We start from the raw sequence: 26,273 nt of genomic DNA on the forward strand, positions 1-26,273 counted from the left end.
CAGATTGCCTCATTGTGTCTGGTAATAGATATTAGCTTTGTAAAACAATTGTTAATTTTTATAGTGACAGTTCCAGATTTGTTCGCATCCTCACCAGCATTCGGTGTTCTTAATATTTTACCTGCCATTCTAATGTTATTTAAGTTATACCAAGCGGAGTCTTAATTTGTGTTTCCTTAATTAGTACTGAGACTGAGTATCTTTCTTGTATCTGATTTGCCTCATGTATCTGTTTAGTAAAATGGGCTTCATGATCTTGTCCATTTTGAAATTGTATTTCTTTGTATAAGATTATTAGAAATGTTTAGTTTTTTGTGGTTCTGTGTTTTGCAAATATTATCAACTGTTCTAACTTTTTTATCCTCTTTAGGAGGAAATTCACTAAACAAAATTTAAAATTCTCATGGCAGTCTAACCTCTTTTGCCTCATGTATTTTCCTATTTGGGTCATGTCTAACAACTCATTTTTGAGACTGAGATCTCGTATTTTTCTCCCATTAAAAACAAACAAACAAACAACCCCCCCCCCCAAAATAAGACTTTGTGGTTCTAGATGTTTAAGGTTATTACTTATTTTGATTTAAATTTGATAGTTGTTAAAAGGCTTAATCTGAAGTCTATTTCCTGCCATTGGTCTCATATTTCTCCACAACAACTTGTTAGAAGAGCATTTTTCTCTGCTGAATTGCCTCTTTTCCCCTTGGTGTAAAAGTCAGTTGTCTGTGTTCCGTGGGTTTATTTCTGGATTTTTTTTTCTATTGATATGTATGTCCTGTTTACTCAAGCCTTCTGCTGAATCTTAAGGTAGGCTGATCATTTTCCCTGATTGTATTGTTTTAGAAATCTCTGAGATCTCTACTGCTTTAAATGTCCCATAAATATTTATTTTATGGAAATCTTCATGAGTCTTTTAGAATATTCATATCTATTCTTATATAATATCTGGCTAAGATTAGACAGAAATTGTATTATAATGTGTATCAGTTTAAGGAGAATTGAATACCTTTGTAATCCATGCACATATTTTATCTTTATGTTTATTGAAAATTCTTTTGTTCTACCAGCATTTTAGGATTTCCCAGGTATCAGTGTTCTGCGTGTATTATTATAAGAATGCCTAAATGTTTCCTTTGATTGAGTAGTTGTTATTGGTATTGTTATCTTTAATTTGATTTTCATATGCTTGTTGATAACATATAGATATACAATTATGCTTTATGAGAAAATGAACTCATTAATCCTGTGAAGTTTTTGGTAGATTTTTCGACATAAACATTCAGCTTATCTGAAAGATTATTTCCTCCTGATCTACTCTGCTTTTTATCTTTAACTCCTATTTGTGCCATTTTGTATTGGCTACCAGTTCCAGTTCTCCGTGCAGGAGCGATAGTGAGAGGATAGCTGTGCCTAATTTCCAGTCTTCGGGAAAGGCATTGACTTTTTCACCCCTGTCATGTTAGCTGTACAGTTTTTGCAGGTTTAAAAAACTATTTTTAATTGAAAAAATTGTGCTGTTAGCTGTATTTTATGAGTGTTTTTTCTCTTTTTAAAAAACTACGTATTTACTTATTTATTCATTTATTTGAAAGTCAGGGTTACAGAGAGAGAGATGGAGATATGTAGAATCTTAATCTGCTGGTTCACCTTTCAGACTGCGGCAGAGGCTAGTGCTGGGCCAGACTAAAAACAGCCGCCAAAAGCTTCATCCATGTTCCCTGTGTGTAGATGGCCAATACATGGGCCATCTTCCCCTGCTTTTGCAGGACCATTGACAGGCAACTGGACTGGAAGTGGAGCAGCTAGGATATGAACTGGCCTCTGCTGGTGAAATCCTGAAACATCCACAGTGGGCTGTGTGGACCTAGCTGGCAATGAGAACAAAATCCGGGTCTTCAAATGAGTAGTAAGAAATTGATTATTGTTGTTATTAAAGATTTATTTATTTATTTATTTATTTATTTATTGGAAAGGCAGATATGCAGATAAAAGGAAACGCAGAGAAAAAGATCTTTCAGGTGCAGGGTCCCAAGGCTTTGGGCCGACCTCGCCTGCTTTTCCAGACCACAAGCAGGGAGCTGGATGGGAAATGAAGCAGTCGGGACATGAACTGGAGCCCATATGGGATCCCAGCACATACAAGGCGAGGATTTAGTCACTATGCCATCACACTAGGCTCAGAAATTTATTATTTAGATGATTACCTTCTGGCTCCTGCGGTCTTCTGAGGAAGGAGTGGAAGCAGGAGCCAGAGTTGGATTTTGAAGCTAGACACTCCAGTGTGTGAAGTGGGAGTCCGAATTGGCACCTGAACGCTGGAGTCACATGCTCACTGCTAGGTTCTGTCTTCATTTGGAAGTATTGGTCTAACCTAGTGTCATTGGCATAAATCTAATTTAGTCAGGTTCCGTACGTATCTTAAACTGTTGCTTGATTGTGTGTTAATGCTTTTGACAGACTTTAGAGTTTACTGTTTGAGAGATACTGTTCAGTACTTCTGTCCTTCTCCTGTCTGCATCGCCCTCTCTTGCCCTTTCCCCCTTTCCTCTCCTGATAGTTACTGGACTTTTACTTTATTTCTTAGTGATTGAGTAGTGTCAGCTGTGCTCTCAAGAATTGGTGTATTTGATTTGTGTTGTCTATTATAATTTTCTACCTTTGTATTGTTCTTTTGGTATCATTTGAGTGCAGAAACTGGCTATTTTCTACTTATTTATGACATTGCTGTCATCTCAATTTTTCTCTTTACTGTTAAGCTAGAGATTTGTAGATTTTACTAAATTAATAAAAACCAAAATTTTGTTACATTGAACATTTTTTTCTTTTTAATGACTTTGTCTCATTTAAAAATTATTTCCGGGCCAAGTGCAATAGCCTAGTGGCTAAAGTCCTCATCTTGAACGGGCCAGGATCCCATATGGGCACCATTTCTTATTTTTTTTCAAAGATTTATTTTATTTATTTATTTTTATCTCAAAGTCAAATATACAGAGAGGAGAGATGGAGAGGAAGATCTTTCATCTGATGGTTCGCTCCCAAAGTGACCCGCAAGAGCCAGAGCTGAACCAATCCGAAGTCAGAAACCAGGAGCTTCTTCTGGGTCTCCTACATAGGTGCAGGGTCCCAAGGCTTTGGCCCGTCCTCGACTGCTTTCCCAGGCCACAAGCAGGGAGCTGGATGGGAAGTGGAGCTTCTGGGATTAGAATTGGCGCCCATATGGGATCCTGGTGCTTTCAAGGCTAGCTGTGTAGTTTTGTAAGCAGGAAGCTGATGGCAAGTGAAGTAACTGGGACACAAAACAAAAAAAATATGGGATCCTGGTGTGTACAAGGCGAGGAATTAGCCACTGAGCCATCATTCCTGGCCCAGTTTCTTATTGTAGCATTTGTGGTAAATAATCTGTTTTTCCTGGACAAAAACCTTTCTCTCCCCCAATTAGTGATTTGCAGAAGCATAATCTTAAATTCAGGTTTAGATTTTGACTGTGTTCTCTGGATCTCTGGGTCTCTTAATGCTGTTGACCTGAGAAAGGAGCTACTTTGAAGGTTATTTATGTAGATGCTGGCAGAATATTTTCTTCACATGTTTTGGCAAGAGGATCTGTATCTCATTTGATTTGTGGTCAGAATTTTCCCTCAGTTCTTTATCCATAAATAGTTAAGAACTCAGCATTTTTTTTTCTTCTGAGTGAGTAAGTGAGAAGAGGGGAAAGTGGAGAATGAGAGTGGAAGAGAATGAGACCAGAAGGAAAATCACAATGATTTTCACCTAATCTTAGTCATGATATCCTGTCACTTTTGCCATATTTTATTTATTACTAACCTATAGTCCATTCCACTCTCAAGAGGAAAGTGTGACAAATGGACATGAATATTTAGATGGGTTGAGGGGCATATTAGGAACCATTTCTGAAGATGCGTGACAGAACCTCTGTTTTAGGTATCCTCCAAACTTACCCCCCGTTTTGTTCCCATTCAGGTTTTACAATTGATTTTAAAATACCTAGATATTAATGTTTTGGCATGTGTGATAATGAAATTAGAATACCAGGAATATAAATACTTCATATCTACAAATATTATTTCATTAATCATTTTTAATAAAGTCATTTCAGTTTAGTAAAACATACATGCAGTTTACCAGTTAACCTTTGCTAAATGTAGAATGCATTACAGTTGAACTTCAAGAATTTATTAAAGTTTGGGTGAATTCTTACTTGTCAGTATTGGTGCACTGTGTTTCTTCTCAGGTTCTTTAAAATGTTACACAGTTTTCATGAGACACATCCATTGGATGGGGTGGGAAAGTTCTTAGAATTTAGGCTATATTGTTGCTCTGTGTCTTTGGAAATCTGGGCTGGAAAAGGAGAATTTTTTAATCTTGTTCATTTTTTGTTTGATTATGATTTTATGCTTTTTACGGATTTCTGTTATTATTTGTGACAGCATAACTCCAGCATCAGCACTAACCACCAGCACCACCAACAGATGTAGTCGTTAGATGTATATAACGCATGATTAAAATTGAGAACCCCAGAAACTTGACAAGCATGTGTTGCCCCCCTAATGTAGTTTTCAGCCCTGGGTGCTAAAAAGAATCACTCAACCTTTTTTTTTTTTTAAACACTAAAATAATTAGTTAATTTTTGTTTTGTATGCGGCAGCATTTTAATTCCCTTATTTTTAATGAATTTTTCAAAATGTTGGTGTGTGATTCTGACATTCTACTAATTATATTTGAAATGGAACTCAACACATCTTTATATTAAAAATGCAACGAGTTTAGAAAAAGAAACGATGTCCAAATCCCAACCGGTGAGGATTCTTAATTGATTGGTCTGAACACAGCCTTAGGCGTGGGATTTTAAAAATCCACACAGGTGATTTAAAAATCTACACAGGTTAAAAGTCACTGCTCTAATCATTTTAAATGATGCTATAAATCTGGGCAAGTGTGCAAAATAACATACTTCAGTATATGAACCATGATACTCTTAAATATGTCACAATCTCAATTTTTTTTATCGTGCTTTGTAATCCTACCTCTTATGATGAAACGAACCAAGGCCACATTTTTTACACTTGTGCACACACATTCTACCAGAGGCCACGTTTGAGCTGTACTCACAGATTATTTGAAATCGTTATACAGATTTGGTTTTGTGAGCTGGAGAGAGAGCCTGTCTTTTCCAAGGAGTTAAATCAATCTCCTGAGACTTTCCTATTTTCATGGGTTTGAAAACTATCAAACTCAGTCCTCTGAATGGACTGCATAGAATATTAGAAATAAGATGAGTGACCAAAGTGACAAGAACATACATTTCCCTAATATACACTTGTTTTACATTACGTTAAGATCTAGGCCATGTATTGTTAGGTATATCATAAACTGTAAACCTAGCCCATGCTTGCTACTCAGAAAAAGATGAACAGTTGCTAGCCAGGTTTCATAAAAAATAGCTATTCTCCAAGGTTTTGATTGCTAAAATATAGTTCAAATTTTTCATACATTCATCCATCCATTCATTTTAAATATAGTGACAGTGGAAGAGTGAGAGAAATAGGCAAATGTTTCATCTGCTAGCCAGCCCCCAAGTTTCTCCAACATGCAGGAATGGTCCAGTCCAAACCAGCTGCCAGGAGCTCCATTTGGGTCTTTTCCATGGGTGGCAGGGACTCAGGTACTCAGGTACTCAGGTACTTGGGACTTATTCCGCTTCTTTGAAGTCAGAAGAGAGGCCAGGACTCCAACTGACACTTCTATATGGTATGCCAGGATCTCCAGTGTCACCTTATACAGAGCACCACACCATTGGCCCCAAATACATTCTGAATGAAAGTATTTTTAATATTAAATGTATGTAATATTAATTACGTATTAATTAATAAGTGAGTAAAATCATTGACATTCTGTAATTTGAGATTTGTAGAATTTTAGGTGTGGAAAATCAAAATGCCAAAATATAAAAATGTAAATAGACAGCAAGATAATAAGTAACTATAGTTACAAGGGATTTGTATTATTAAAGATTAAATAAGAAATATTACATATGAATTTTGAAGAATTTCCTTTAACAACCCAGTTAGGTTAAAGAACCTCCTTGAGGGATAGGTCTGGATTATTTTAAAAAAAAACCCTCTCCTAGCTGAAACTGTGGCAAGGAAAATCAAGATTGGGCCTAAAGGAAAGCAAATTGTGAAGTCTTAACTTTGGAAAATATTTTAGTGAGCCTTGGCCCTTAAAAATACTTCATAAACAGTATGTTTTTCTACAAAGGAGTCAATTTTAAGGTATAATTTTGTTGTGTTGTAGTAAGTTAAGCCACTGCTGTGAAACTGGTTCCCATATTGGCACAGGTTCATATCTCATCTGTTCCACTTCCAGTCCTACTCACTGTTAGTAACCTGTAAAATCAGTGAAAGATGGCCTAATTCTTTGGGCCCCTGCTATGTCTGTGGGTGACCTTAGTGAAACTCTTGGTCCCTGGTTCCAGCCTGGCTATGGTCTGGCCATTGTGACCATCAGGAGAATGAACTAGATGGATCTCTCTGTCTCTCTGTCACTCTCCTGTGTAAAGCTGAATTTGGCTAGTCAGAATTATACAACTTTATGGACTACTGTGTGACATATCAGTGCATGTAGATAAATTGTGCGAATCCAAACAAAGTAATAATGTTCTTTGATGCTGTTTTATGGGCGAAAACTTGGGCTTCTTTATTCCATTTATTCATACATTGTATACTGGATTATTGTGAACTGTTGTCTCCTCATTGTGCTGGAAAATGCAACCACTTATTCAGTGGGTATAATTATAATTTGGTTTCCAACATCCAACCCCTTTCTAAGCTTCTGTACCCCACATCGCATGTCTAGTGACTAATGGATTCAGATACAGGTGCTGCTGTTATTTATTTATTTAAGTTTTTGTCTATTTCGTTTCTACATATAAGGAGCACATACAATGTTTGCCTTTCTGTGTTTCTTTAGACGGTTCACATAACATAATTTCTTCCAGTTGCTTCCATTTTGCTGTGAATGACAGGATGTATTCTTTACTGTGGTTAATAATATTCAATTGTGTATAAATGAAATATTTTTCATATATTCACCTGGTGATGGGCACATTGGTTGAGTCGATGTCTTGGCAATCGTGAACTATGCTAAAATAAGCACGGTAGGGTAGATATCTCTTTCATGAATTGATTTCATGTCTTTTAGATATTTTGCCAGTAGTGGTGTGATTGCTGACTCGTGGCAGTTTTTGTTTCTGGTTTCAAAAGTATCATATACTGTTTTGCATTATAACATACTAGTTTACATTACCACCAAAAGGTTTTAAGAACTGTTCTTTGTCAAAACCTCTTCTACATTTGAAGCATTATTTTTTATTATAGCCTCCCAAACAAGGGTGAGGTGATATCTCATTGTGGTTTTGAATTTCATTTCCCTGATGACTAGTGAGATTGAGCATTTTTTCATATACTTGTTGGTCATCTGTATTCATCCTTTTGAAAGTTTCTTTTGCTGTTTATTCAGGCTCTTTGTTAATATCTTAACTGGATAATTTGCTTTTTATTACAAATTTTTTTATTTCCCAATATATTCATTTAGTTCTTTATTATACCAGGAACTTGCAAATGTTTCTCTCTGTTCTATGGTTAATATGCTTGTACCAAAAGGTTTACGTTTCTTGAAAATTCTGCAAAAAGAAAAAAAGGAATATTCCAAATAAAAGGAAAAAACTACTCTTGAAAGTAGTTTGAATCCTGTGAAAATCAAACAAATTAGATATTTAGAATGATTTCTTAGTAAACCTGAAAGAGGGAGTCAGAAATGGGTCCCTTTCTCAAGCAGAGTTGCTTGAGTTTGTAACTTGCAGTAGAAAAATAATAAAACCCAAAACATCTGACATTAAATCTTGTGCTTGTGTGATGATTATTATAATATGTGATTTATTTTAGTGTCCATAGGTTTATTTCAATGCCTTTAAATTTAATGTCTTTCTTTCACACTTCAATATAAGTGCCAGAAGGGCATTTAGGAGGGTTCTGATAACATGATAGACTCTTGGTACTTATTCATTGTCCACTAAATGAGTTTTGCCTCAACATTTTAAAAAGCTTTTTCTAAAAACTGCTAACAATGAATGTTTTAAGCTTTATGAACCATCTGAGATTGCTCAATATTCTAATAAAAATCATTCTTAATTCAGATCAAACCATGATCTAGAATTAGGCTATGGCATAGGATTCATAGAATTCTTCTCTATACAATAGATAGGCTTAATTAGAGTTCTCTGTGTTCTGCCTTCATGAGTTCTGTTTCAGGAATACAGCAGAACAGCCTCTTATCAGCTCAATAAATGAGGAGATTAACACACATTGCATATCAGGGATGTGTGTGTGTGTGTGTGTGTGTGTGTGTGTGTGTATTGTCATGAGGTCTTTTATGAGCATTCCACTGCCTAAATTAAAAAGCAGTGACCCTGTTTGGGTTGTAACATGCAGTTTGAATATTAAACTTTAAAAATCCCATAATTCCGTAAGTGTGAGCATACTCCATTCAATATTTGCAACTGTTATTTATTATTTACTAAAATTCCATATTTAATTTGAAATTCCTTATTTTATTGTTAAATCTGGCAGGTATGTCTACACAAAATATAACTCTTAAAATGATAACTTTTTTAAGTAAAGCATATTGAAGGTAAGCTTTGTACTTCTGTGGCTGCATTACTCATACTATTCATTCAGTTGGTATTATCTTTATTATAATAATAAAGTTTTACTATGTATCAGGCAGTAGGCTATATGCCTTAGCTCCATTTTCTGTACTTAATATTATAAACCTCTCAGTTACATAGAGGAATAAACTAAGAAATGAAGAGTTAAAAATAAAACATTAGTAAAATTTAGGGAAATGTCAATTTAGGGTTATCAAATGATGAGCTTGTTCTTTCTTCTCAGTCTTTTTTAATACTCAGATTACATCAAGATTCAGTTCAACTGCCAGTGACATGTTGCAGCTTTATATTACAACCCATTGTCCATCTAGAAATAATTTCTCCCTTTGGAAATTTCCTGCATTGTTATCTCATCTTTTTTTTCTGATACTGCTTACTAATTTACATAGTGTTTTTGAGCACAATGTTGCCATGTTTAAATGTGTGTGCTGAATACCAGGCAGTATTTAGCAAAGTCTTGTGAATAATTTATTGTTATTGAATAATTAATGTAAAGCTTAGTAAGTAATGATGTGGTTATTTAGCATATGTCTTGAATGGATCCAAAGGGTGTGATTCTTTTATATTAAAATTTCCTGTTTTGAAACTAAAATTCACAGCAAGATATAGAAAAACTCCAAAGGGAGTTGTCTTTTATGTTCTGAGAAATAGAGCCTAGGTACTGAAAAAAATAGAGGAATGACAGGAGTAACAAAACTCTACTCTCTTGCAATGTGTATTTTTGAAAGACAACAGTAAACAATGACAGATATAACATTTCCAGCAGTGATAAATGTACTGAAAAAATATAAAGTGGAATGAGTAGATAAAAAGTTATTGTGAGTACTGCAATATTTTATATGAAAGTTTTTTTTTAATGTTAACTCAAATGAAGCAATAAACTGAGACTTTAAGAAAAAAAAAAAGCAAGTCATTTGGGTGTTTAAAGACACTAGCATTCCAGTAAGAGGGAAAAACGAGTGCTAAAATACTGAAAGATGTGCACTCAGGATTTTCAAGGGAGGGACATCACACTAATGGCACAGATATAGTAAGGTGGCATCGGTCCTGCAGCTGTTCCTCTGCAGCTGCTGCGGAGATTATCAGTAAGAAAGGCAAGAGTGAAAGCATAGAGAATGGCTGGAAAGCTAAATCCAGGTAGAAGGTGATCATCCTGTCGATGGTGTTGGTGAGGAAGCTGGGGAGAAGGAACTAGATTTTCAGTGTCAGAAGAATCTGTATTATTTGCAGCTGGCTTAGATGTCGGTTATTAGAAAAGCAGAGATGTTGCCAGTGATGTCCAGTTACAGGTGCGTAATCTAGCAGTGAATATCCTATTTTGGAGAGCCTAGGAGTTGACACCAGTCTCTCTCCTGATGCAGGTTTCCTCTAAGGCAGAACCTAGGAAGCAACAGTGATGGCGCAAGTAATTCGGTTCCTACCACTTATATGGGAGATCTAGATTGAGTTCCAGTTCCCAGCTTAGCTAGATTCAGTCAAAGCTATTACAGACTTTGGGGAGTAAATTACCCGGTAAAAGTTTTGCTCTCTTCCTCCATGCCTTCCCCGCCCCTCCAAATACAGTAAAAACTAAGAAACCGAAGAATGAAAGGCGAGTATTGTGGCAGGGTGACTGAAGCCACTGCTTTGGACATCTGTATCTGATATCAGAGTGCCTAATGGCTCAATTGATGGAATCCCTGTCAACCATGTGGGAGAGCTGAATAAAGTTCAGGACTCCAGGTTTTGGCATGGCCCATCGCTAGCTTTCATTTGCATATGGGGAGTAAACCAGCAGATACAAGACTCCCCCCTTCCTTCCCTCTTTCTCTATTCCTTTTCTTGCTTCCCTCTATGTATGTATGTGATAATTTGATCTACCTCCTTTAAAAAAAGATGCTTAGAAAAATGTGGTTACCTTTTAAATGAAGTTGGAAAGAATGAGGAGAAAGTAAGGTTTGTGCTGAACAAATTTGTACTAATTAAAGTACTAATTAGTTGTCTAATAAAGACAACATTAAACAGTTGTTGGCATAAAGAATGCGTCACTTAAAGAACGGATAGAGCCAAGAGATACGAAGTTGTTATACATTCATTATAGATGATATTTTAAGTGATGAAAAAGGGAGATGTTACCTGTGGATTGATTATAAATGACCACACACTAGAACATCCTTTTTTTAAAAAAAAATTAATTACATGTAAAACTAAACAATGGGAAACAAGAAGGAGTCCCTAGAATGTAGAAAAGAATCAAGAATATGACATTCCAGGAAGAAATGAAGGAAAATTTCAGTCGGTAGTGCCAAATTGCTGCATCTAAAATGAATACAATAAGGATAGAAAAGTGATCATTTGATCTGCAGGCAGATGTGACTCAGCAGTTTTTTGAGATGATGGTTTTCATTCAAAAGATGGAAGGTTCAATAATTAAAGAACGTGTCTAGTTTGCTCCATGGGAGATAAGAGGGACAAGAGCTATGTGGATCTTCTGAGGCACACGTATTCTGAAGTGATGACCAGGTATCTAACAGAGGTGGATGCAGTGTCTGACTCTTGGCTTCGGGAGCTTTGCACTGCTTTAAGGAAGCCTTAGATTTTCTCCTGATATGTACAAGAGCAGGACACAAACAGGAATACGTTTTGAGCAATCTCAGCTGCAGCTCAGTCAGCTAAATCAGCTTTAATGGTTTTTTCCCTGGAGTGATCCATGGGCTAGAGTCCAAGGCTAGAGCTTGTAGCTGTGTAATGTTAGAAAGCTGGTAGCAGAATTCATTGCATGCATAAGGATATGTGGCTGAAAAAGCATCAGACCATCGTCTGGCATGATCGGATGGGCCAGCAGTCATCTTTGGTGATGTTCTGGATTGAATACCTCTTCCTTGGGCTTTACTCAGGTTTTATGGAACTTTACAGAAGGCTTATGCCTTTTCAGAATAAACAAAGAGTTAAGTTTTCTCTCTGAAGGTAGGAAAAAACAGACAGTAGGAGGGATGGGAATTGGAATTAAGCCGTATATATCACACTCATCAATATAAATATGAAATTATTATGTGCAAATAAGTTTGCTGCAGAGATTATAGATTTGCAGAGCACCTGTTATTATTGGAATCTTAGATCATCAGTGGTAGCTGAACAGAAAATTGAATCCTTTCGATTCTCAGTTTCTTCAGGTTTTCTCTGCCCAGACCTGCATTGTGTGCTAGGAATTTACAATTTCTATTTTTTTTTTAAATTTCAAGATCGAGTTTATATAAGTTTTACAAATGTCTTAATGCCCTCCATTTTTTTTTACTGAAAAGTGCTAATGATATTTTGGAAAAAAATGTGTTACTATTAAGATAATAGTAAGAGAAAACTAATCTATGATAACCTCACTGTGTTTTAAGTCTTTTATTTTTTTAATTTTTAAAAAAATTTTTAATACTTTTATTTTTTATTTTGTGATACAGTTCCATAGGCACTGGGATTTCCTTTACCCTGTCCCCAGTTTCCCCTCCACTGATTTCCCCCTATATTATTACAATAATATTGTTTTTCATTAGCAGTCATAAGGCCATCATTCTGCTATTTAAGTTATGCTATCCTGACATTGCAGGTTCAAATAATGGCAGAGAGTCCAGCATCCTATTGTCAAGATATATTTAACAGTCTAATTGGAAGTACATCTTTGATTTGGAAGTAGAGATGCATATTGTATTGTATCTTCGCATCTGAATATGAGTCTCTATTACACAGTTACTATACATTCCTTAAATGAAAAGCCATAAAACAAAATCAACTGCAGTGATTAGATTTAGAAATTTACAACACCATGGAGTTGAATAACATGCTACTGAATGACCAGTGTGTTGATGAAGAAATGAAAAAAGAAAACAAAACACCTTCTCGCAGAAAATGATGCTACTGTGTGATCTGTGAATCAGTGAATTTAATAAGAGAAAAGAAAATATTTTGAGGAACTTAAAAACAGAAATATCAAAACCCATGAGTTGTAGCAATAAAACAGTAATGAAAGGGCTGTTGATCTTGTATTTTGTATCAAGGTTGCCTTATATCAGAGAGAACATATAATATTTGTCCTTTGGGATTGGCTTACTTCATTCAGCATAATGGTCTCTAGCTGTGTAGTTTTGCTTTGTGATACTGAAATGAAACAGGGACTCTTTGAGTATTTACTAAATAATTACTTTCAGCTACTTTTTCACATCTCCACAATTTCCCTCATGCTCAATATTCTTTGGCCTTTTAAAATCATTCTTCTAGTGATTACATTGAATCAATCATTAAATTCAGTTTTGGAATTTTGAAAATATGCTCACCAGTTTTAAATTTATTTCATTTGGCAAAATCCATTGGCACTAATGTTAAAATAAATATTGAGTATGAGCTATGGCAATCTAGAAATTCATGAAAATGCAACTTACATTCTCTCTGTTTCTTAGAGCCTGTACACTAAATTCATAAAACAGGTTGCTGCTAACTCTTACCAATGTGGGGTTCATGGTAGCAAAAGCTAGAGTCATTACTTCCTTGTTATTGAAAGATGGCTGATGTTGAGAACTAGAAAACTAGATGGCAGTGCTGTTTATCCAGTCTCAGGTTATCCCCAAGGCTGCAAATAGCTGTTTAGGGAGAACTGATTTTACTAACTTTCCATCATGTAGAAAGGAAGGCAACACGTTGAAAATACAGCCTGGAGTGCAGGAGAGAGGTATTGGATGTTAGGTAGAAGGGTTTAGTTCAGATCTTACAGGCAAAGGGTATGTACTCTGCTAAAAACCTAAAATTTTGCCCTATGTCTATACAAACAATTTTATCTATGGATAAGTACACCTAGTGGTATCCCCATTTGTAGATTCAAAGTGTATCAAATGTATAAAAAGTGTATCAAAGTGTATCAAATGTATAAAAAAGTGTATCAAAGTATATAAAATGAATGTTTCTCTTGAGAAGGAAAACCTAAACCTGAAATTACATCTTTCACTTAACTTTAACAGATACTTTTCAATCTGATTTTTAGGCAAGATTATATCCTTTTTATAAACTTTGCTTAGAGCCCTATTAATAATTGTTTAGGTGTTTAAAAGATATATTTTGTTTCTTCTGTAGGAGATGTATCAGTAGAAAATATTAGAAGATGGGAAGGAAGGTAAACACTAACAGATTTATTTGCTTATTCTTTTAAATTGGATAGATGAAGTATCAACTATCTTTTTATTTTAATGCTTGGGTAGCAATGACATTAAATTATGACTTCAATAACTTTAAAGGGGGAAGATGTTTGGCCTAGCAATTAGGATGCCCACATCACACAACAGAATGTACAAGTTGAATCCTAGCCTTCAGTACTAACTCCAGGTTCCTAGAAATTCAGACCCTGGGAGGCAGCGGTGATGGCTCAGGGCGTGAAGTTACTGCCGCCCACATGGGGGGAAATATATTGAGTTAGCCCAGCTTCAGTCCTAGTTGAGGGCTGTTGGAAAATTTTGTGGCTGAGCCAGCAGATGGGAGATTCTCTCTCTGCTCCCTCTGCTTCCTTCTCAAATAATAGTTCATAAAAAATTCTAAGAAGATATTAGTTACATATGATCATTTATTTGTTTTGTTTTTTATTTTGTTTTTGCTCTGTGATTACTCTCATGTGCTGCTCACTTTGCTCAGGGCAGAGTGAAGGAAAGATATTTTTCTCAGATACAGGCTGAATGTTTTGCGTATTATAGATAAAATGTTTCATAATGTAATTTTAGTTGGTTTTAAATTTTTGTGCCTTGTGATTTTGAGTTTTTCTAAAATATCTGGAATAAATAAATCTCATTAGAAAGTAATATTTAAAATAAAAATATAAAAAATTCATTTTATAAACTGCATAAAATCAATTTTACACAATTTTTTTATTAATTACATTGCATTATGTGACACAGTCCCATATGCACTGGTATTTCCCCCACGCCTCCCCAAACCCTCCCCCACCTGGTGGATTCCTCCACCTTGCTGCATTACCACAGTTCAAAATCAGTTGAGATTATTTCATTGCAAGCATATACCAAGCATAGAGTCCAGCATCTCATTGCCCAGACAAATTCAGTGGCTTTTTGGGTTGACCATCTCTGGTCTGAAGGTAGAACCGTCAGAGCACCATCCCGATCAATTAAAAGCCCCGACAGAACATCAGCAACAATTTACAATGTCATGGAATTAATTGACATAGTATTGAGCAACCAACATGTTAAAAAAAAAATGCAAGTTCTTTACCACATACTGTGACTCCTTCGCCGACACTTCAACTTCGGTTTATACAATTTTAATGTTGAAAATTTTTCAGTAGAAATGAATTGTTTGTAAATTTAAACACTACCGTTTGCTTGCAAACTTGTCAATTTGAGGTCATCTCTGTAGATAAATAAGAATATCTTGATTTTAACATATTATGTTTGTGCCAATTTAAGCCAAAAGCAAAAGCAAAATAATTAGGCTACCAGCTTTGCTTTTTGTGCACATTTTAATTTTCTTATATGAATTTGAGCTATTCAATAACATGGATATTTATATGTTTATATATACTATGTGTATTTACTATAGCATATATAGGTTTAGGCTACTGTTACTTTTTACATGTCACACATAATTGAGTACAGATTTTATATATATATTAATATCACAATACTCCATTAGTATTTATTGATTTAATTTGCATATGTAAGCCATCAACAGGTTACAGTAGTTACCAAAGAAGTACTCAGTACTGATTTTTTTAAAAAATATTTATTCAATGGGAGAGTTAGAGAGATGAGAAAAGGCAGGAAGTGACACCTTGTATCTGCTAATTCACTCTCTGAATGGCTTGCTGAAGCCAGGAGTCTGGACTTCTGTCCATCATCTTTGACTGCTTTTCCAGCTGCATTAGCAGGGGGCTGAATAGGCAGTGCAGCAGCTGGGACACAAATTAACACTCATGTGGGATGCTCCATCTCAGGCGGCAGTTTAACTCACTACACCGCAGTGCTGGCCCTTCAGTAGATATTTTTTGACAAACAGAAAGGACAGTTATCATGTGTATCCATCAGTGCTGGGTACAGTTATGGGCACTTTAGGAGCATCGGATGCTGTTATCATCAGTGTGGCTTTCCAGAAGTTCTGCCCCCGCCAAATGGCAAGGATGTGACGTTAATGTTCATATTCTTTTCTGCCAAGCTTCAATTTCCATCATGCTCAGACCCTGAGATGAATCAGTGTCAATGAGGTATTTACATATCTTCCCCCCATAGTCTTATTGTGGAGAACAGAAATAGCAAGTGTCTTCTCAGAAATGCTCAGTACTATGCAAAAGAGCATTAGATTGGTGCTTGCTGCATGTACCCACTTGTTAATCATCTTTTTATTTTTCTCTGCTCTATTTCCTGAATATAAGGGTGAGTTCCAGGAATTCAGATTTCTGGGGACTAAAACCCTCTGCTTTATTTTGTTACACTGACTTCCAGTGCTCAGTTTTTTGGTCAGTATCCCAGATTGTGACCAGTATGATACACTTAACAAACTAGACATGTAAATAGACGAAGATGTGCAAGTCTGACTTTCCATGGTTTTCCAGTAGTGCTTTGATAAGATTAAATCTCCCAAACCACTTATATGTGTAAGAATAAGTGGGTGAAATGCTCTTCTGTTATGAAAATTCAGCGAAGTACCAGCTTAAAAACCGCAGAATGACCCTTATCTGTCTCATGACATTTCAATAGGGAGGAACAATTTTTATTATGGCTGTTTATTTTTCAAGAAGACATTCGGTGGTAAAAAATCAGATGTTTTTAAACATTACTCATAGTAATCATACTACTCTCCCATCCACTGGCATTCTGGAATGCTTAGCTGCATCATGACAGTATATTTTGTTCATGTTTTCATTTTCCTCACTGTATTTTGAGGCTCTTGAAATGTGCATCCACTACTTTTTAGTCTCAATATTATGAACAACTACCCTGGTATTTAACACTAATTTATTCAGTGAAGACAAGACATTTTTTTTTTTTTTAACAAACAGCTTCAAGATTAGCCTTATCCAAACTTTCTGCAATCATTGATCACGTGTAGCTGGACATGCAACATTAAGTACCTAGGGGGCTGTAGCTAGGAGAAATGTTTGCTCTTTCCAAAAAGGAAGGATCATGAATCTCATGGTGTCAAGTATTTGGAAAAATCTCTACAAGTCAGTTTCTACCTCAAAACTATTTACCCTTCATTAGCTGTTGAATAGACCTTAAAACCAGTCCCAGTATCGTAGGGTCAATAAAAACATAAATAAAACAGAACCCAGATTCAAAATATAAGGCATTAAAACAAGTGAAAATTTTAAAGTATGTATATTTTTATAAATATATTTGTATATATTTATATTTGAATAAAATTACTTTATTTATGGAATATAATTTATGTAAAATTATATTGTTAAAAAATGCCTTATTGTTTATTCATTTGAAAGAACCCCAGAGAACAAAGAAGAGACAGAAATCTTATATCCGCTGGTTAACTGCCCAAGTTGCTGCATTGACCAGGTCTAAACTAGAAACAAGCCAGTTTGGAGCATCTTCCACTGCTTCTCCCCAGCTGCTTTCAGGGAGCAAGATTAGAAGGGGGACATCTGAGACATCAGCTGGTGCCCATATGGGGCACTGGCATTGCGGGAGTCTTTACCCACTACACCAAGATGCTGACCCCAGGAAATTTAATTTCTGAGGACAGAAATAACCAGCTCTTTTTCTCCATGTTTGCTGTTTCTTTCTTGCAGAAATCTCTCATTAAAGTTAAAAAATCTAAAATAAAATATATGATAAAATATCCAAATTGTTTTGGAGCATTAAGTTTTAGGAAAAATAGAGCTTAGTCTTGTTTAATGATCGTTTATGGGAACTTTTCCACTGCTGTGTGATACACAGTAAGAATAGTAGTCAACAAAGAAGGCACAGTATATTTGGAGAACAGAACTAGACTATCTGTTTGGAAATCAACATTTGTAAGAGACATACAGTCCTTGCTCTCAGTAGTTACCAGTGGTAAAATCAGTTACTGTGTCAAAATGGAATTGGTGAAGAATATACTAAAATATGTGATTTTTAGTTATGGCAGATGAAAGACATGACTTATCTGTAATTGGTATATGTGCATTCAAAAAAAATATCAATAGAGGGTGGAACATGAAATACGTTAACACAGAAGCAAATGGATCGAAACTAATATGCCCTTTAATACTTCTACCTCGAATTTAGGTGTAAACTGAACTCAATTCTAAAAAGTTATGTTGTTCACACATTTTCTTCAAATTAGATGCTTATTAAATATATGAAATCCATTTTGTGATATAAATCAGTTCCTTAATACTTAATGTAATTTAACTGATCGCTTAGGTACACCATTAAATATTTGTGTTAATGTCTCTTCAGTCATCTTCAACATTCTGGTACCTAAAGCTGGTTAGGTAAACAGGATTCTCTAGGAATTATAAAATTGTTGGACATAATAACTGCAAATTGAAGTCACCTGAAGCATTTTTTAAGCAGCAACAGATCAGTGCTTGGGGACCAGCCCAAGCAGCCTTTGAAATCCTGATTTATTCGATTTGGATATGATGTCATAATTTTTCAGAAGCCTGTCCAAAAGATCCAGATGCACATCTAAATTTGAAAACCTCTAGAATATGCATTCTTTTGCTTATGTCACGTGTTACCCTTTCAAGTGGAAAATATAAATTTAGTGGACTCTCTTTAATGCTGTTAAAGTGAACAAACTATCTTCAAGGGAGAAATTTTAAGTAAATACCATGGTGTAAAAAATGTATATATATATATTTTTTGAAGGTAATTGTATTTTTTCTAAGGAACATTTTATTAGTCTTGCCTAGGAGTTACTCTGTTTATAAAAATTATAAGATCTCAGTTATCTTAGAATTATTTGCAACCAAGTTGACTGTTGTTTTCTATTTTGTCTGTCATATTAAGCAGATTTAAACTCACTGTTTGTCAAGACAGGTTTCCATTACTGCTTTTTGATATCCTGGAGATACTATAGAAAATAACAATTTCTATAAGTTTATATAAGCCCTAGTTGTATTGTTGTAGAAGAAATTTTCAAAACATCTGACTCAGCTTTTCTATAGGGAATAGAAGTTTCTCGATTCATATGCTGGCTCTAATAATCAATAACAGCACAGAAAGGAGTAGGAGCAGGGATCAAATGATATTACCGAGAAGAACTCATGAAGTTGACATGGAAGTTATTGTTGCTTACATTATCACTACTAATTCTAAAGAACAATAATATAATGTACACCCAATGGTTCAAACCGTTTCATGATGAAGATGATACTTGTTAAAATGCTGAGACTTGCCTGTAATTGATATTGTTCAGCAGTACCCATTAGAAATCAGCCATTCCGAATAAACTGGATGGATCAAGATTCAGTAAAGTTTTAAAACAAAGGTGAGTCTGGATGTTTAGTGAGAACTGTCTTAGAATTGGATAAACATCCAGACTTTATGAAGACAGAATGCTGTGTGGTTACTTCGAAACTGATAGGAAATAAGTATCAAAGCTTTGCATTAAGTATAATAAAATAAACCAATTCATGTTTAAAAATGATACCAAGAATAAGGGAGAAAATGCCTTCTCTGTAAAAAGATTATAGTATATTAGGATACCTCCTAATTGTTTAATAAAGTATTCTTTTTTTTTTTTTTTTTTTAAATTATTTATTATTTAACTTCAGTAATTACATTGTATTATGTGACACAGTTACATAGATACTTGGGTTCTCCCCACCCCTCCCCAAACCCTCCCACCATGGTGGATTCCTCCACCTTATTGCATAACCACAGCTCAAGTTCAGTTGAGATTTCCCCATTGCAAGCGTATACCAAACATAGAGTCCAGCATCTTATTGTCCCGTCAAGTTCAACGGCTTCTTAGGTATACCCTCTCTGGTCTGATGACAGAGCCAGCAGAGTATCATCCCAGTCAATTGAAAGCTCCAACATACCATCAGCAAAAATTTACATCATTATGAAATTAATTGACATAGTAATGAGTAACCAATATGTTAAAAGTAAATGCAGGTTCCCAGCCACCTTCTGTGACCACCTCACCTATACTTCAATTTTAGTTTATACACAACATATAACATTCAAAACATAACATGTTATACATAACATCATATCATCTTAAATTAAGGCAAACATGTGGTATTTAACCTTTTGGGATTGGCTCATTTCCCTTAGCATTATGGTTTCCAGTTTGGCCCATTTGGCCACAAAGAACTGCATTTTGTTTTTTTTAATAGCTGAGTAGTATTCCATGGAGTAGATGAACCATAGCTTTCTTATCCAATCCTCTTTTGATGGGCATTTTGGTTGTTTCCATGTTTTTGCAATTACTGATTGTGCTGCTATGAACATAGGTGATAGAGGGCTAATATCCAGAATATACAAAGAGCTACAAAACAACCAAAATGTCAAAACAAACAACCCACTCAAGAAATGGGCACGGGAAATGGGCAGACACTTCACAAAGGAACAAACCCAAATGGCAAATAAACATATGAAAAAATGCTCAAGTTCCCTGGCAATAAGGGAAATCCAAATTAAAACATCAGTGAGGTACCACCTAACGCCAGTAAGACTGGCCCACATGAATAAAAGCACCAACGACACTTGTTGGCGAGGTTGCGGGGAAAAGGGAACCCTACTCCACTGCTGGTGGGGCTGCAGGCTGGTACAGCCTCTATGGAAATCAGTATGGAGAATATTCAAACAACTCAAATTCAACATACCGTATGATCCAGCAATAGCACTCCTAGGAATATATCCAGAACACTTGTTCTATGAGAAACCAACATGTACTCCTATGTTCATAGCAGCACAATCAGTAATTAATAAAGTATTCTTAAAGGCACATGATGAAACTGGACACAGGAGTGTTAGATTGTATAAGATAACTTTGAAGTACATTTTGGACAAACTTTCTTGTCATAATGAGGCGTCTGTAAACACCTTTCTACTCTGTAAAGGCCACATTTATAAAATAGTTCTTTCACATTCTATTTTTATTTATTTTTACAATTTTATGTTTTATGAAGGGAAAATTTCGTGTATTTCACCAGTAAAGTTTTAACAACATAATGATAGTCTACTCTTTCCCTCTCTCTTAGCTTTCCACCCCTTATTTTCTTTTAATTTTTACAATGACATACTTTCAGTTTCCTTTACAATCACAAGCTTTACCCACCACTAACTAAAGAATTTAACAAAAAGGAACCACTGTTCCTCAAGAATGTAGACAAGGGCTGTAACAATGGTCTGTGGGTTTTAGCAGTGACCTGCTATTCCTTGCCCTCATTTTGCTCAGACACTCTACACTCTTTCGTTTCTGCTGTGTATACCACTTAAATGTATTTTTGGTCATCATATGACAGACCACAGCTGAAATTTGGAGACCTCCCCCCTCCAGACTGCTCAGACCCCTAGCTTACCTCTAACTACTGTGGCCTTGCGGATGGCATTCCCTCAGAAGTCATTCCTCACCTGAAACATGCTCCCTCAGCAGTCTCTCCTCCCCCACATCTGCTTACTGCTTTTCATGATCAATCCATAATCCCTGTGCCCAGGAGTGCATGGTTTTCCTGGCCTGGTCCACCAGCACATGTCAGCATACTAATCCACTGCTCTGTTGCTCTTCTCTCTCCGCTCCTGCTTGGGGTCATGCACGTGGGGGAAATCCCCAGGCTCACCACCTACCTGGATGCTAGCCCCGGGTCCCTACACACCCCACTGGTGCCGCCCCCATTTCCCAGTCCCCAGGCAATCGCACAACCTGGTTCTCTTTGAGCCTGGCCACATTGGCCAAGAAGAAGCAGACGCAGATATTTTCAAATAAAGTATTTCAAGTAAACTATGAAGATTGGAGCTCTCCAACTAGTGTGCAATCTGGCAATTATTTGATATAAGACAGTTTGCTTAAAACTCTATACTTGTATTTTTCTTGTCTATAAAGATATTACATGAGCTAATTATGAATATTACATTAAAATGTAAACCACCTCATCATTATTTAGTAATAGTTCAAACATTCCAGAGTGGCTTTATAATTGTGTTTAAGTTAGTATTCTGTTAAGTAGTCAACATAAATTATAAGTTTTCTTTTTAAAGACTCTAAACCTAAAGAAAGTCATTTAGTCATCTCAGTAATGGTTTATCATATCTATTTTAATAGGTCATTGCCTGTGTATCTAACCCATGTATTTTATGTATATGTGTGATAAGGAAAGAGAAAGTTGACCTCATTAACCCTGATATCCATCATTATAGTGTAGTGACATAGGGTGATGCCATTAAGAATTTAAGTAATGCTTTAATGATGTATTTTTACATGTATGCATAGTTTATCTCCAATCTATCTGCCCTGAAGAAAGAAAAGGTATATTTCATTAACCCTGATATCCACGGTATAAATATCAGTATAAATATATCTTTAGGTCTAATTGGCATATCACTCTTGGTTTATGCAGTAAGAACATATAGCTAGCATGTGGTCAAAATGCTCATGAAGAATTAAATTAGAAGTATACATTAGACTTTTAACTGTGTGAGAAAATTAGGAAATTCAGCTGAATATAATGAATGTAACAAATTTTGTATGTGACATTTACTATGATATAAAGGTTATTATAGGAGTTTGAATTATTTTCAGAGCGTTTCTTCAGTAAGCTTTACAGTGTCAAGAGACGCTGCTAGGTGGATGGACTCCTGATAGTTTCACTTGTATCATATTGAGACTAGTTAGTCAAAATTAATGCACTTATCTAGCCATATTTTACCAATAATGTTGGAAGATATTTTAGAATGATCAGTGATAATAATAATTTAAACCATGATGAAATAAATATGTGCATTAGTATTAGATGTGAATAAAGTTTATGATTTTTGCTAAAATGTATTGCTATCAGAATTAAGTTGTCTGAGTGGGGACTGGGTCAGTTATTTGCTACACTTTCGCATCCACTCCACCCTCCAGGCAATGACCTGGCTACCATGTTTGTTCCACATGCTCAGCAAAGCTTCATGTACTTACTTGACTGACAGCCAAGGCAGCACAGGCTGCAACTCTCTACTCCATATGCATCCCTCCTTTGGCTACAAATTTGGTTAATGTAGCAGAGTTGTTTGGGAGAAGATACTTTAGTTTAGAAGGATTATTAGCTGACTGTGCTCATGTAGAACCTCTGTACAAATTCTCAATTTCTGTTAAAACATCACTAGACACAAAGAGAAAGGCGGAAATGGTGTATAGGGTTAAGACTCAAACTCAGTTTCATTATAGTTTTTGTTTATTTTTTTGTACTGTGAACAAGCGGTGTGACCTTGCAATGCAGAGGAAGAGATAGATAAATATTATGGGGAGAAAGGAGATTAGTTTGAATTGATATATATATATATATATAAATATGATACAAAGACACGTAAGGGAAGCAGAATGATAATATATGCTTTACCAGTGGGATGAATTTATAGGAAATTTTCCTTTGTGTTTCTTACACTATATTTAATGTTGCTTTATGAGTTTCCTTAGAATGTTAATTTATTTTAAAAGATTCTGTTCCTCCCATATGTTAGCTAACTAAAGGGAAGCTTTATGAGCGGAAGGGAATGGAAATATAGGGAGAGGGAAAATTGGAAACACAAGTTATCAAAAAGTGCAGGAAGGGTTTTGTTACTATGGGATAAGAAGCAGAGATATTTCCAACCAGTTTTAAAGAAAGAAAGTACATAAGAGGCCAAGAAATGATAAGAGACACACACATTATTTTGTTCTTGGCTTCTCCTTCAAATGTCCACCGAATTCATTGCTGTTCCAGAAATCAGCAGCAACTTTAATAATTCCTCTTGTAAATAGAATTGATTTTAGTATATTTTCAACTCATTTATATAAAGTCTAATGCACTCAGTGGAGAATGTGACACACTCAGAAGAACTGGGCACAAGCCCTATGCTTGGATTTTGCACTAAGAACAGAAATGTTTGAACCCAGGAGTCAAAGAGTTATTCTTTCTAGAAGCAAAATCTGTGAAATGTGAAGTAGATTTAGTAGGACTTTCCTTTTGTAGTGCTGCTGAGTTAGTATTATCCAAGACACACCAAAGCTGTGTTCACCTTGTTCACAGTTTCTCCTAATGGGTGTTTTTCTGATAGATATTTTCAATGTGTGATTATTGAGGTCATAACATTGTTTCAGTGTGATTGTTTTTTGCTGCCTTTTTATTTATTTATTTTAAAGAAAATTGCTTATAAAAACTACAGTTTAGTACAACCTTTGCTTTCTTCTTGCTAAATAAATTATATACAGGTAAATGGTCAGATTAACAACATGTTTGAATGTTCCAACAAATGAACTTTAAAACCTAGCTTTAAAACATCATCTATGATTAAAAGTACATTGACCTCCACCATCGCGAGAGCAGTTACAATTGCTGTTTGGCACTTTGGCAGGGGACCAATATTAAACTGGTTTATTTTTGTTGTTACATGCAGAGCTGCCCAAGATTCCTTTACTGGTGTCAGCTCTATGATATCAGCAGAATATATGTGCATTAAAATCTTGTTAGAAGCTTTCTCCAAATACCTCTGCTCAGTCTTCAGTTACTGAGACATTTGACTTATTTTTTAGGCACTGGACCCAGACATTTGTACATATTAATGTTTATCTTGGCTGAGTTACAGAGTCACTAATATTTGTTAAAACGTGCCGATTTAAAAAAAATAATTCTGTATTATTGATCTGTGTGGTACAATTAACTTCATCAATTTATCCCTCCAAATAGAATTTTTTATGCTAAATAGTATAAATATGGCTACTCTCCCATCTTACATCAAAATTTGCAGGCCATTGATCTTAGTTTTTTTTTTATTAGCAAAATGATAACTTGTTCATGGCTTCAGTTTTGATTCTCAACTTCTATCTCTCACTATGGTGGTAATTGCAAGCAGTTAACCTCCCCTTATCTCCTAATTGAGGAACCATTCTGTTCTCAGAAAACTCCAATCCTCCCTTCTGAGATACCAGGGCCACCCCAACTCCTCAAACAGCTGACCAGCATCTCCATATACTAACTTTCTTTCTTTCTCAGTAAGTGGAAGTGGTATTCTTCCTATAACCTTCACATTTGCTCTAAATCCCAACACCTTGCTTGAACCCTCATATTTGGAAGGGGTGGCTCTTCATTTAATTGGTTGTCTATTCTTCAAAGCCTTGTTGAAATTTACTTTCTCAGGAGAGGCTCCTCCTGAGTTACATCCCAGCATTTCATGTATGAGAAGAGGGGAGGAGAATTGGGCTAAGATTTCCACAGCATAGAATTCTTTTAGAAGACATACAAGTTTTTTGTCTTGCACATGATGTTCTATATTCCTGAAAAGACCCATCTTTTTATTCAGCTTTCACTCAGCAGAATCCAGCACTAAACAAAGGATATGAAAATACTTACACCCAGACAGAAAAAAACTAACATGATTTATTTCAAAGCAAGTGATGGAACGTAACATATGATTTATTTATGAAATGAAAATATTAAGGAAAACCTAGGGACATGTTAAAAAAAAAAAAACTCCACTCTTCCAGAATAGTTAGTGATTGTTATGTGCATTTAAAGTTAATAGTGTAATGAGACATCAAGGAGACCTATTTGTGTAGCTTTGTATGAATTTATAACAAATGGCCAAATGCTGTGAGCTCAACTCTACAGTGGACAATAAGTCACAGCCAGGTTGAGAGTCGGCATCAATTATAATCTCACTCTGATGACATGCTACAAGGAGAACAGAAGGTAATGTAATAAGTGTGTCCCCGTAGTTTTCTGTTGAGAGAACAAAAATGAAATAAGAAAACACACACATTTTTAAAAAATTTCTTCAATCTGAATGTCAATTAGTTGCAAGCAGAGACAAATGACAAGACCCATTGTGTGTGGAATGTTTCTGTCTCCGAAGGAGCATTGTGGGGGATTATCCGTGCATAACCTTGCTGACTCTGTGAAGTGATTTGAGCTGCAGTTATTACAGGAGACTTTTCTATAGCTCAGTCATTTTGGGTCCCAATTTAAATTAGCTGTCTTTGGTGTGAAATCTGACCCACACTGCCCTAATTAAGGCTGTTTTTATTGATCTGTCAACAAAATCATTTGGGGGATGTTGGTGAATAGAGAACAATTAGACTTAAGTGTTCAACTAGAAAGATTTTGAAGTCATTATGTACGATTGAAACATAGACAAAAGTCTGTAGCAACATTATTAAAGATGACTGAAGTTTACAGATAATGTATTTATTTAGCATTCATAAATAATTGGTATATTCTCTCCATAATAGCTGTGATGGTTTTATGTAACTTAAATCTGCTGGAAATATGTCATGTGTTTCCACTGGACTCTGAATAGCATTTAGATTGCCATTGTTCCCACAACCTGAAAGATCTGCAGCCTTGTTTCCTCCGAGGTTACCTCACTCCACCCTTCCTCTTTGT

The sequence above is a fragment of the Ochotona princeps genome, chromosome 8, assembly GCF_030435755.1.
Source record: "Ochotona princeps isolate mOchPri1 chromosome 8, mOchPri1.hap1, whole genome shotgun sequence".
NCBI classification, from domain to species: domain Eukaryota; kingdom Metazoa; phylum Chordata; class Mammalia; order Lagomorpha; family Ochotonidae; genus Ochotona; species Ochotona princeps.